This window comes from Macaca fascicularis, chromosome 5 (genome assembly GCF_037993035.2).
Source record: "Macaca fascicularis isolate 582-1 chromosome 5, T2T-MFA8v1.1".
In the NCBI taxonomy this organism is placed as follows: domain Eukaryota; kingdom Metazoa; phylum Chordata; class Mammalia; order Primates; family Cercopithecidae; genus Macaca; species Macaca fascicularis.
The window spans coordinates 139383319-139396301 of NC_088379.1; the positions used below are offsets into that span (position 1 = coordinate 139383319).

General features: G+C 39.1%; 1 pseudogene; it reads left to right on the top strand.

Moving 5' to 3' along the window:
- The window catches only part of LOC102140794 (pescadillo homolog pseudogene), a 75817-nt pseudogene extending 69444 nt beyond the window's left edge, over positions 1-6373 (top strand).
- The last annotated feature ends 6610 nt before the right edge of the window (positions 6374-12983 follow it).

Sequence of the window (12983 nt, forward strand, 5' to 3'; positions counted from 1 at the left end):
AGTGTAGCACATAACTTATAAATACATCATTGAATTGAAGTGAGAGATGTTTTAATGGAGAAATTCAGAAGAGACATCGAAAGCATAAATGAGAATAAGGTAATCCTACATAGGATTTTATAAATGTTTAAGAATTTGACCTTTTGCACATTAATTTTGTATCCTGAGACTTTGCTGAAGTTGCTTATCAGCTTAAGGAGATTTTGGGCTGAGACAATGGGATTCGTATACACCAGTAACAGAGAAACAGACAGCCAAATCAGGAATGAACTTCCATTCACAATTGCTTCAAAGAGAATAAAATACCTAGGAATCCAACTGACAAGGGATGTAAAGGACCTCTTCAAGGAGAACTACAAACCACTGCTCAGTGAAATAAAAGAGGACACAAACAAACGGAAGAACATACCATGCTCATGGATAGGAAGAATCAATATCGTGAAAATGGCCATACTGCCCAAGGTAATTTATAGATTCAATGCCATCCCCATTAAGCTACCAATGAGTTTCTTCACAGAATTGGAAAAACCAGCTTTAAAGTTCATATGGAACCAAAAAAGACCCCGCATCTCCAAGACAATCCTAAGTCAAAAGAACAAAGCTGGAGGCATCACACTACCTGACTTCAAACTATACTACAAGGCTACAGTAACCAAAACAGCATGGTACTGGTACCAAAACAGAGATATAGACCAATGGAACAGAACAGAGTCCTCAGAAATAATACCACACATCTACAGCCATCTGATCTTTGACAAACCTGAGAGAAACAAGAAATGGGGAAAGGATTCCCTATTTAATAAATGGTGCTGGGAAAATTGGCTAGCCATAAGTAGAAAGCTGAAACTGGATCCTTTCCTTACTCCTTATATGAAAATTAATTCAAGATGGATTAGAGACTTAAATGTTAGACCTAATACCATAAAAACCCTAGAGGAAAACCTAGGTAGTACCATTCAGGTCATAGGCATGGGCAAAGACTTCATGTCTAAAATACCAAAAGCAACGGCAGCAAAAGCCAAAATTGACAAATGGGATCTCATTAAACTAAAGAGCTTCTGCACAGCAAAAGAAACTACCATCAGAGTGAACAGGTAACCTACAGAATGGGAGAAAATTTTTGCAATCTACTCATCTGACAAATGGCTAATATCCAGAACCTACAAAGAACTCAAACAAATTTACAAGAAAAAAACAAACAACCCCATCAAAAAGTGGGCAAAGGATATGAACAGACATTTCTCAAAAGAAGACATTCATACAGCCAACAGACACATGAAAAAATGCTCATCATCACTGGCCATCAGAGAAATGCAAATCAAAACCACAATGAGATACCATCTCACACCAGTTAGAATGGCGATCATTAAAAAGTCAGGAAACAACAGGTGCTGGAGAGGATGTGGAGAAATAGGAACACTTTTACACTGTTGGTGGGATTGTAAACTAGTTCAACCATTATGGAAAACAGTATGGCGATTCCTCAAGGATCTAGAACTAGATGTACCATATGACCCAGCCATCCCATTACTGGGTATATACCCAAAGGATTATAAATTATGCTGCTATAAAGACACATGCACACGTATGTTTATTGCGACACTATTCACAATAGCGAAGACTTGGAATCAACCCAAATGTCCATCAGTGACAGACTGGATTAAGAAAATGTGGCACATCTACACCATGGAATACTACGCAGCCATAAAAAAGGATGAGTTTGTGTCCTTTGTAGGGACATGGATGCAGCTGGAAACCATCATTCTTAGCAAACTATCGCAAGAACAGAAAACCAAACACCGCATGTTCTCACTCATAGGTGGGAACTGAACAATGAGATCACTTGGACTCGGGAAGGGGAACATCACACACCAGGGCCTATCATAGGGAGGAGGGAGGGGGGAGGGGGGAGGGGGGAGGTGTGAGGGACTGCATTGGGAGTTATACCTGATGTAAATGACGAGTTGATGGGTGCTGACGAGTTGATGGGTGCAACACAGCAACATGGCACAAGTATACATATGTAACAAACCTGCATGTTATGCACATGTACCCTAGAACTTAAAGTATAATAATAATAATAATAATAATAATAAATAAATAAATAAATAAATAAAAGAAAAAAAAAAAAAGAAAAGAAATTGACCATAGAAATTTTCTAGTTAATACTGTATAAAAAATCCTGAACGTTTGGTAAACTATAAATATTTATAAGTAGAGAAATGATTCAGTAAAGTATGCTCTGGTCTTAGTAAGAAATACTCTGGAACCATTATACACAGCAAGATAGATGGGTAGTACTGACCTGGAAATATATCAATGGCATTTTGCTCAACATAAAAGAGAAAGTTGCAAAATAAAATATATGAGCATATGTGTGCAGAAATCGTGTGAATGCAATTTAAATGGTCTAAAAGGTAAACATTACATGTACCAAAATGCTAACAATGGTTAACTCTGAGGAGAAGATTTACATGGCAAATGAGATAATCTAAAGGAAACTTTGTAATTATTGCATGCTATATATTATGTTCTTATTTGTGTTTCAGTACATGCATTGTTTTTGGTTTTGTATTTGTTAAATAATTGTTCTAAAAATAAGTTAAAGGTGCTCACCTATTGGGTTAGATATAAAGGGACGAGTTTATCATTTGTAGATTTGACTTTTGCCCACATTTGTTCTGTACTGTCCTATGGCTGTCTAGTTATCTCTTTATGTGCCCAGTGGGATAGAAAACAAAAACAAAAACTACTTGCAGTTTCAGAAACACCATGACATTGAATACTACGTTGTTTGAACATAAGAATGAGACTGAGAGGTGACAACATGCTAGCAGCCCTGGCTCTCAGCACCTTCTCGGCCTTGGCATCCACTCTGGCCGACTTGAGCCCTTCAGCCCGCCTCTGCACTGTGGGAGCCCCTCTCTGGGCTGGCCGAGTTGGCAGCGGGCTCCCTCTGCTTATAGGGAAGTGTGGAGGGAGAGGCTGGCGGTGGGGGGATCCAGGGCAGTGTGCAGAGCTCACGGGCCAGCGTGAGTTCTGGGTGGGTGCTGGCTCGGCGGGCCTCACACTAGGAGCAGCCGGCGGGCAGCATTGGCCCTGGGCAGTGAGAGGCTTAGCACCTGGGCCAGCAACTGTGGAGGGCACGCTGGGTCCCACAGCACTGCCAGTCCACCCATGCCATGCTTGAATTCTCACCAGGCCTGAGCTGCCTCCCTGAGGTGCAGGGCTTGGGACCTGCAGCCCACCATGCCTGAACCCCCAGTGGTGTGTTCCCATGCTGCCCGAGCCTCCCCGACGGGCACCATCCCCTGATCCCCAGCACCTGGTGCTATCCACCGCCCAAGGGCTGAGGAGTGCCAGGGCAACTAATGGGACTGACAGGCAGCTACAACCATGGCCAGGCCAGGACGGGCACGGCATCCATTAGGTGAAGCCAGCTGGGCTCCTGAATAGGGTAGGGACTTGTAGAAATTTTATGTCTAGCTGGAGGATTGTATATGCACCAATCAGCACTCCGTGTCTTGCTCAGGGTTTGTGGATGCACCAATCAGCACTCTGTATCTAGCTAAGCTGGTGGGGACTTGGAGAACTTCTATGTCTATCTGGAGGATTGTAAATGTACCAATCAGCACTTTGTGTCTAGCTCAAGGATTGTAAATGCACCAATCAGCACCCTGTGTCTAGCTCAAGGTTTGTAAATGCACCAATCAGTGCTCTGTGTCTAGCTAATCTAGTGGGGACTTGGAGAACTTATGTGTCTAGCTAAAGGATTGTAAATGCACCAATCACCACTCTATGTCTAGCTCAGGGATTGTAAACGCACCAATCAGCACCCTGTCAGAAGGTACCAAACAGCTCTCTATAAAACGGACCAATCAGCTCTGTGTAAAATGGACTAATTGGCACTCTGTAAAATGGACCAATCAGCAGGATGTGGGTGGGGCCGGATAAGGGAATAAAAGCAGGCTGCCGGAGCCCGCAGCCACAACTTGCTTGGGTCCACTTGCATGCTGTGGAAGCTTTGTTCTTTTGCTCTTTGCAATAAATCTTTCTGCTGCTCAGTCTGGGTCTGTACTGCTTTTATGAGGTGTAACACTCACCGGGAAGGTCTGCAGCAAGACCACGAACCCACCAGGGAGGAATGAGTAACTCCAGACCACGAACCCACCAGGAGGAATGAATAACTCCAGATGGGAGGAACAAACAACTCCAGATGTGCCTCCTTAAAAGCTGTGACATTCACCATGAAGGTCTGCAGCTTCACTCCTGAAGTCAGCGAGACCACGAACCCACCAGAAGGAGGAAACTCCGAACACATCTGAATATCAGAAGGAACAAACCCCGGACACACCATCTTTAAAAACTATAACACTCACCATGAGTTTCCATGGCTTCATTCTTGAAGTCAGTGAGACCAAGAACCCACCAATACCGGACACAAGACCATTAAATAATTTTTTTTCAATAAAGAAATAGTTACTTGAACCATAATAAAGTAGGCTATAGGTCATTAAAAGGCAATGTAAACTTTTTTTGTAATACATTTTTATCCCCGAAGTTGAAATATATAATTAAGTGCTAAAACTGAAGACTAAATGTTATGAAATTAATTAATATAAAGTTTGGTTTATGTTTAGAGAGTAAAAGATTTTTACGAGAGGACAAATACAGACTCCGGGAGGAAGTGGCACTGTCAGTCTGCGGCACTCATGGGATGTTTAACCTGGAGCTACAGTAGGCCTTGAGCAGCAGCAGCAGTAAGGAGGCTCACCCGCCAACCACATCATGGGAAGCAAAGCCAGGAAAGAAGCTCCCACTGAACATGGCTGACTCGAGGCGACGGTGCATCTTGATGGGCATTTATCCTCATGAACCCAAACACAAGAAGAAGGTTAATAGAGGTGCTACTGCGGCCCAAACTTGTTACCTTATGGAAGACATCAGGTTTCTCCTCCAAAAATTCATCTTCAACAAGGTCCGGGAATACAAGGAATCTGTCTGGAAGCCCTGGAAGGCCTATGGGAAGAGCGAGCAGAACACCGAGGAACATGTAAAGGACAATAAGGTTGACCACAAACATGACCATATCATCAAGGAATGGTACCCCACATTCATTGACGCCTGGGGGGACCTGGGTGGCGCTGCCTTCTCCATGTGCTTCCTCTTTTCCAATTTCCCCTGGACTGAAGTCCCATGTAGAGACCATTCAGCTGTGCTGCGGGCTGGCAGTGGAGTTCATGCATTACGTGATCGCTCCCTGTGCCCTAAGCAAGGTCTTCGTGCCCATCAAAGGCATTTACTACCAGGCTGAGGTGCTGCTGCAGCCCATTATATGGATCACCCCCTATACTTTCTCCCACCACCACCAGACAGACATGGACTCCAGAGTCACGGCCACCTTCACCTAGTTCTACACCACCCTACTGGGCTTCATCGATGAACTTCAGCCTCTATCAGTCACTCAACGTTCACTATTCCCTCAAGCTGAGGGTCAGGCCCAAGCAGAGGCGAAGGCCAGTGATGGTACCTACGCGCTGGACTCGGAGAGGCCAGTGGAGAAACTGGAGGCCCTCAGTGTGAACCTGGCCCACGCTGCGGTGCTTGCCACAGAGGAAGAGGCCGAAGTGGATGAGTTTCCCACCGATGCGGAGTTGGCGGTGCAGAAGGAGAACCTTAGGAAGGAGCTGGAGGTGCAGGAGCACCACAAGAAGCTTTCTGAGGGCTTAAAGTTTTTACTTAACTGACAGGTGTCCCCTGAAGCCCTAGCCTTCGTCATCAGGAGTTTTTGGGAAGACATATCCTGGCAAAAGCCTTTGTGCATCAGTCTCAAGTATGCAGCACCCACCAGATTGTCGACTGGCCTGGGCAGCAGACGTCAGTTATTAGCAGGCACTATGTGGAGCCCCAGTAGGTGTTTGACTCCATGAATGCTAGACTGCACTTCCCTGGAGCAGAGTACTTTCCTGCAATGCAGCTACCCCCACACCCTTCACCCTTTGTGACTGAGGAGGAAGGAGATTACATCCCACCTGAGAAGCTGAAGCTTCTGGCTCTGCAGCTGGGAGAGGACCCAGGAAACTTGAATGAGTCAGAAGAGGAGGAGGAGGAGGAAGACAACCAAGGTGATGATGATGAAGGGGGAGTAAATGAAGAGGAGGGTAGTTTGGAGCAGCTGCTGACCCAGGAGGAGGAGATCGAGGCCAAGCTCCTGATTGTTATGATGAAGAAGCCGGAGAAGTACCTGTACCAGAAGATCATGTTTGACAAAAGGCAGAAAAGCCAAGAGGCCAAAAAGCTACCAGAGTAGCAGAAAGCCCATGATGAGGCAGTGAGATGTGAGAAGAAAGCAGAGAAGTCAAGGCTGGTTTGAGTGCCAGTGGCCCCTCAGAGGGCCGAGGCCAACTCCCCAGCAGCTGAATGTGGCAGAGGCAGGTCAGAGCACCTAAATGTGGTGACAGATCAGAGTCGCTTCTCTTCACTTCTTCCTTCCTCCAGCCAGTCCTGACCCCTCATGCTCGCTGACTAGCCTGGTGGGGAGACCTGACTTCCTTTGGATGGAGCTCCCCTGCTGGTTCGTGGGCAGAAAAGAGGCCTCTGTGCCCAGTCTGATTCTGTGCTCCTAGAAGCCAGGGACACGAGGTGCAGGGGCCTGACCAGGCCCTCACATGCTGTACCCATTCATCTTGGCTTTCCACGGCTCCCTCCCACAAAGTGTGTCCCATGATTCTCAGGCTGTGATGGGTTGAGGGTGTGGGTAGCAATTGTGATTAAACGACTGGACTTTTGCAGTCAATTGCGAAGAAAAGAAATAGATTCACTAAAAGTAAGTCATTTAATTTATTCACTCAATTAATTTAATTAATTCATTTCCCTGTTATTGAAGTATAACAAACCTGTAGCATATTGTACATTTTTAAAGAATAGAGTACAATAAAAGTTTTAAAAATCTAAGCACCTATATAACCATGGAGATTAAGATTTAAAAAATTACCTCTATATTAGATGAATAGGAAAAAATATTATGTGTGTGTGTGTGCACGTGTGCGCATGTGTGTGTATGCCTGTGTGTGTATGTGAGTCTATTGGGTACAAGAGTAAGATAACTAAATTTGGCCGGGCGCGGTGGCTCAAGCCTGTAATCCCAGCACTTTGGGAGGCCGAGACGGGAGGATCACGAGGTCAGGAGATCGAGACCATCCTGGCTAACACAATGAAACCCCGTCTCCACTAAAAATACAAAAAAATTAGCCGGGCGTGGTGGCGGCGCCTGTAGTCCCAGCTACTCAGGAGGCTGAGGCAGGAGAATGGCGGGAACCCGGGAGGCGGAGCTTGCAGTGAGCCGAGATCGCGCCACTGCACTCCAGCCTGGGCGACAGAGCGAGACTCCGCCTCAAAAAAAAAAAAAAAAAAAAAAAAAAAAAAGATAACTAAATTTTACCTTAGCCCCCAAATAGTTGATTTTCTATCTGTCAAACTCTGCAGTGAATTCAAAAAGTTATTAAATATATTATTTAAATATGTTGGAAGAAATTGTCTGGACATACAAATTTGCATGGTGAATGGAGTAGCCATGTCAAATTATTGGACTAAAATTTATGTATATACATTTGTTTAATAAATTTAAATTATAAATTAAAATACAAGCAATGCATATTTGTAGTTTGTAATAAAAATACAAAAATATTAGGTATGGCGATGAAGTATATTAAAAAGATTAAAAGAGGAAATATTTAGTAAAAAACAAGCTTGTCTTCACACATATACCCACCAAAAGAATCATTTTTTTAATGGATAAACTACTAAGGTAATCCCAAACATGCATTTAGAATCTAAAGAATAAATTAGAGAAACATAAATAAATTTTTAAAAAGTAAGATTGTCTTTATTGTAAAGACCAAATGATTCTAAAAAATGAGACATTATGAATATTGCAAGGACATAAGTTTGGCATAATTATTAATGTTATGGCTATATCAAAACTATGCAAAAGCCATTCCAGTTATACAAGTAAAACAAATATTTTCACAGGTACAAATAAAACAATCAAACCTGGACTAATCCAGATGTTCTCAAAACAAATATTTTAATTAGATGTTCAGAACTATACAATTAGTTCTGTTGCTAATAATTTATTATGTAATTTATCATTGGAAAATGGTGAGTCTCATGCTGTCCATATGATGTTTTGGTCAGTGATTGAATACATATGTGACAGTGGTCCTATAAGATTAAAATGGAGCTGAAAAATTCCTCTTGCCTAGTGACAATGTAATTGTCATACTGCTGTCGCAGAAACTCATGTGCTTGTGATGATGCTGGTGTGAACAAACCTACTGCCCTGCCAGTCATGTAGAAGTATAACACATACAATAAAGCACAGTACATAACACTTGATAATGAAAATAAATGACTATATTACTGGCTTATGGACTTACTATACTATGATTTTTATTGTTACTTTAGAGTGTACTCCTATTTAATTAAAAAAAAATTAACTATAAAATAGCTTCAGATAAATTTTTCCGGAGGTCTTTCAAAAGATGGCATTGTTATCATAAAAAAATGAGAGATCCACGTGTGTCGTTGCCCCTGAAGAACTTCCACTGAGACAAAATGACGAGAGGGAAGACAGTGACATTGATAACCCTGGCCCTATGTGGGCCTAGACTAATATGTGTGTGTGTTAATTTTTAACAGGAAAGTTTAAGAAGTAAAAAAAAAAAAATCAATAGAAAAATGTTTATAAAATAAGAAAATACAGAAAAAAATTTTGTATAGCTCTACAATATATTTGTGTTTTAAGCTAAGCGTCGCTGTAAAAAAGGCAAAAGAAAAAAAATACTTTATAAAGAAGTTACAGAGGCTAGGTTTATTATTAAACAAAGAAAATGTTTTTTGAATAAATTTAGTGTAGCCTCTGGACAGTGTTTATACATTCTGCAGTAGTGTAAAGTAATGTCATAGGTCTTCACATGCACTCACCACTCACTCACTCACTCACCCAGACAACTTCTAATACTACAATTCCCATCCATGATAAGTGTACTATACACAAGTACCATTTTTTATCTTTTTTATATTGTATTTTTACTGTACTACTTCTATGCTTAGATATGTTTACATTCACAAATACCATGCCATCCAGGTTTGTAGGTGGGAGCAACAGGCCATACCACATAGCCTAGTTGCGTGGTACACTGTATCATCCAGGTTTGTGTAAGTACACTCCATGATATTCATACAAGCAAGGACGTCACCCAAGGATTCATTCCTCAGAACTTATCTCTGTCATTAAGTTACCCACAAATGTACTTGTATGTGAGTGCACGTGTATGTGTGTGTGTATATATATGCATATGTATATGTATATAATTACCATACACTGATAATATAATTTCAAATTTCCAATAAGAAATCTATGAACTCTAATACTGCTTGCTTTCACGTTATCCTTTCATTTATTTTTACCTTCAAGCTAATAGCTGAATTTATTCTCTTTACTTTTTTTTCTTTGAAGATTAAAGACATGCCTAGCTTTGTACTGCAGTCGCCTGGACAGTTGACAGCCCATTAAACTGAAGTCATACAAGCTGTACATTTTAACACCTGGATTCCAAAGTGCAATCAAAATGACTTTTTTTTTTTTTTATGTAAGAGCAGTGCACTTCTGAAATATTCGTAGATGGATCCATAATAGTTTCATAAAACCCTCTTGGCCTTTTGCCTTTTAAAAAAACATTGAAGCCAACTAAGCTGATTCAAGTATTTGTTAAGTTGGCAATTCTGGAGAGATTTTAGTGCACATAAAGCATATAATTTTGGTTTATTATTAACTCTAAATTAACTTTAAGAGTATATATACAGTAACTGAATAATCCTGTATTGACTATAGAATTGCTTAGTAATGGTTGAAAACAATCACATCAAAGAGGTAACAAATTTTAAAAATAAGTCAGTAAAAACCTAGAGATGATCTAGTCTAATTAAATTATGTTATCATGACTGTTATCCCCATTCCTAACTCATGACATTTAATTATCTTTTTGTTTTACATTAGATACAATAATATCATTTTATATGCATAATTTAAGTATGCTTTATACCATATTTTACCTATTAGGGAAGATATTTTTCTACTCCATATCCCAAATTCTTCACCTCACAGAAACTTACAGGTCAAGCCCCCTAACATGTAAAAAATATATTTATTTTTTACATGTTATAAATATATATATATTAGGAGATATATATATATATCTCCTAATGTTGTTGGACAAGAAGTTTGCTTCCTGGTGTATCTGTCCCACTCCTTTTAGCAGTGCTTTAGCTTGAAATCAAATCAGCAATAGGAAAAAGTCCAATGTGCATAATTCTGATGTGTTCCTAAAGTAAGAATAGATTTTTTGTTAGCATGGAGTCAGCTTTTATTCTCTAATTATCCTCACATATAGCAATTATAAACCAGTGAAGAACTAACAAATTAAGCCTTTCCCAGAAATATTCTGAAATTTGTGTTTTTCCCAATCCATGATTCTCCCTAAAGTAAGGATAGATTTTTAAATGGAAACATTTTTAACACCTCTTTAACAAGAAATGCCTATTTTAAAGATGACTAAAGTGTACATCCTAAACAAGAGCTCTCCCAGATCACTGTGTATAACAGTGATAGATGCTTGCTGTTATATGGTCAGATTGCTTATTCAGATCTGAGCAAAACAGCAGTATATTCTACCTCTCCTCCACTCAGACTCTCTAAAGTAAGAATAAATTGCATTGCCCTTTATGTGCATATTTTTCACTTAGAAGCAGCCTGCATCAATTCAAAAGTGTTAAGTTTTCATGTTTTGGCAATACATAGATAAAAATTTAAATAAATGGATAAAAGAAGCTGTTTGTTTTTCACTTAAATGGGGAAGTGCTAAGGAAACAAGTACATTTGACATGAATAGCAACACTTGTAAACACATATTTAACAAGACTAAATTGTAATAGCATATTTTCCAAAGCAAGGGAACACCCAAATTGTTTTTTAATGCTCAAAGTAGAGGACTCAAGAAAATAAGTTAAATATTATGCAGAGAATGATCAAAGCAGAACCTATTTCTATTTTCATTTTTATTTGTTAAATTAATCAAACAGCAATGATATGAAACTATTGAACACTAACTGGAATTTAGTGTATGTTAATTGTCACATATTATTCCTGGCTAAGTAATTTCATTCAGAGAGAAGATATATTATTGTATTTTGAAAAGGCAGTCACAGTTTTTGACTCCATCAGTGTAGTGACAGTGATATGTAGTTTCACATCAATTTATTGTATTAATCTCCATTTATAAATATTTTCTGAGTTTCTACTTTGTGCAAATCATAATGTTCACAAAATTAACTACTAAAGTAGGTCTTCTCATTTTCTTGTTTCTGTTACAAAATTAGGTAGCAGTTACAATTAATGTTAAGCATACTTGGCAGTCCACTTTTGCGTGCAAATTGCCACAAATCTCATTCTCCCTGCAGCTTTCTTAGATTATAAAATGACCTAGATTTTTTCAAAACAAATATAAAATTTTGCCATGATCACATTTTATCTATTAAAAGTAAAGCTAGGTTTTAAAAATTGAGTTGAACATACCAAGATATTATTTTTTCCAAAGTACCAATGGGATAATATCAGTTTCTTACCTTTTAGATAATTAACAAATTAATACGTTACTAATTGATCATAATCATTTCTAGATATCTAACCAAGTGCCCCAGTTCAACAACTCATTATTTTAATTGTTCATTTTGATATTATTTGGTACAACTACGTAACACTGCTGAATGGAATATACTTATTAGCATGCAACTTTATGATTGTAATTTTGTTTCTGTTTTCTGTACTATTATTAAATTTAGTGCTCGCTTGGTCCTAACTCAGTACCATTCTTTGTGAACTTTGTGACTTCATGTGCTCCAAAATCCTAGGAATTAGTCAAAGTATCAAACTCAGTGGCCAAATCTTTTTTTAATACTCTAGAAATTCACTTGCCAACCAGTTTTCTTCATATGAAAATACAAAAACTACCAATCAAACAAAAACTTGTAGCAGTTAATAATAAACCTTGTATTAATATTTTGTGTATTTGCATACACATTTTACAATGTCATGATTTCATGACATGAATATGGTTTATTAATTCATTTGAGCTATTGTCTACGTATTGTTTTATGTCAAAGCTCTTCCTCACCCTCCCACCCCCAGAAACATGCACCTTTCTTTAATTAGCAACATCCTTCAGAGAGTGTGCCTTTTCTCACTACAGTCTGTGAGTTTTGTGAATTCTACCACTTTCATACTCCTCTCTATCCATCCTCTACACTCGCCTATAGTGGACAGGTTCATTCATCATTAGGACGTCACCCAAACTGCATCTTCCCACTGAGTAAAGAAAATGACAGGTCTCTCTTTCTATTGGACTGCCCTATTCTTGATAAATGAAGGAAGACACAGAAAAGCAGTGAGAAGGGAGGGACTTGGCTAAGCAAACAGAGAAGTAGGTGTGGAACTGAAAGTCTTGGTACAGTATGAGTCATAAAGACCAGTTGTTGCTGAAACTAAGTATATTCCTGCCCTTTCAATGAATGTGCAACCTTTCCTTGCAGTTTATGAGCAATTATGTCAAGGGCCATTCAATTGCATTTCTATTATTTTTAATACACCTGCTATAATTTCTTCCACTCAGGTATTCTTCTACCAGATTAACTTTTCTAAAATATCTCTTTCACAGTGATAACGATTTTCTGAAATTAGGCAGTTGTGATAGTCACATAACTCTGATTACATTCAAAATCACAAAATTGTACATTTTAAAAGTGAATTTTATGGTATGTGAATTTTATTTCAATAACATATTGAAAAATATGTTATTAAGTAATATATATATACATTATATATTGAATCTTATTTATATATATACACATATACACTTTATTACTTT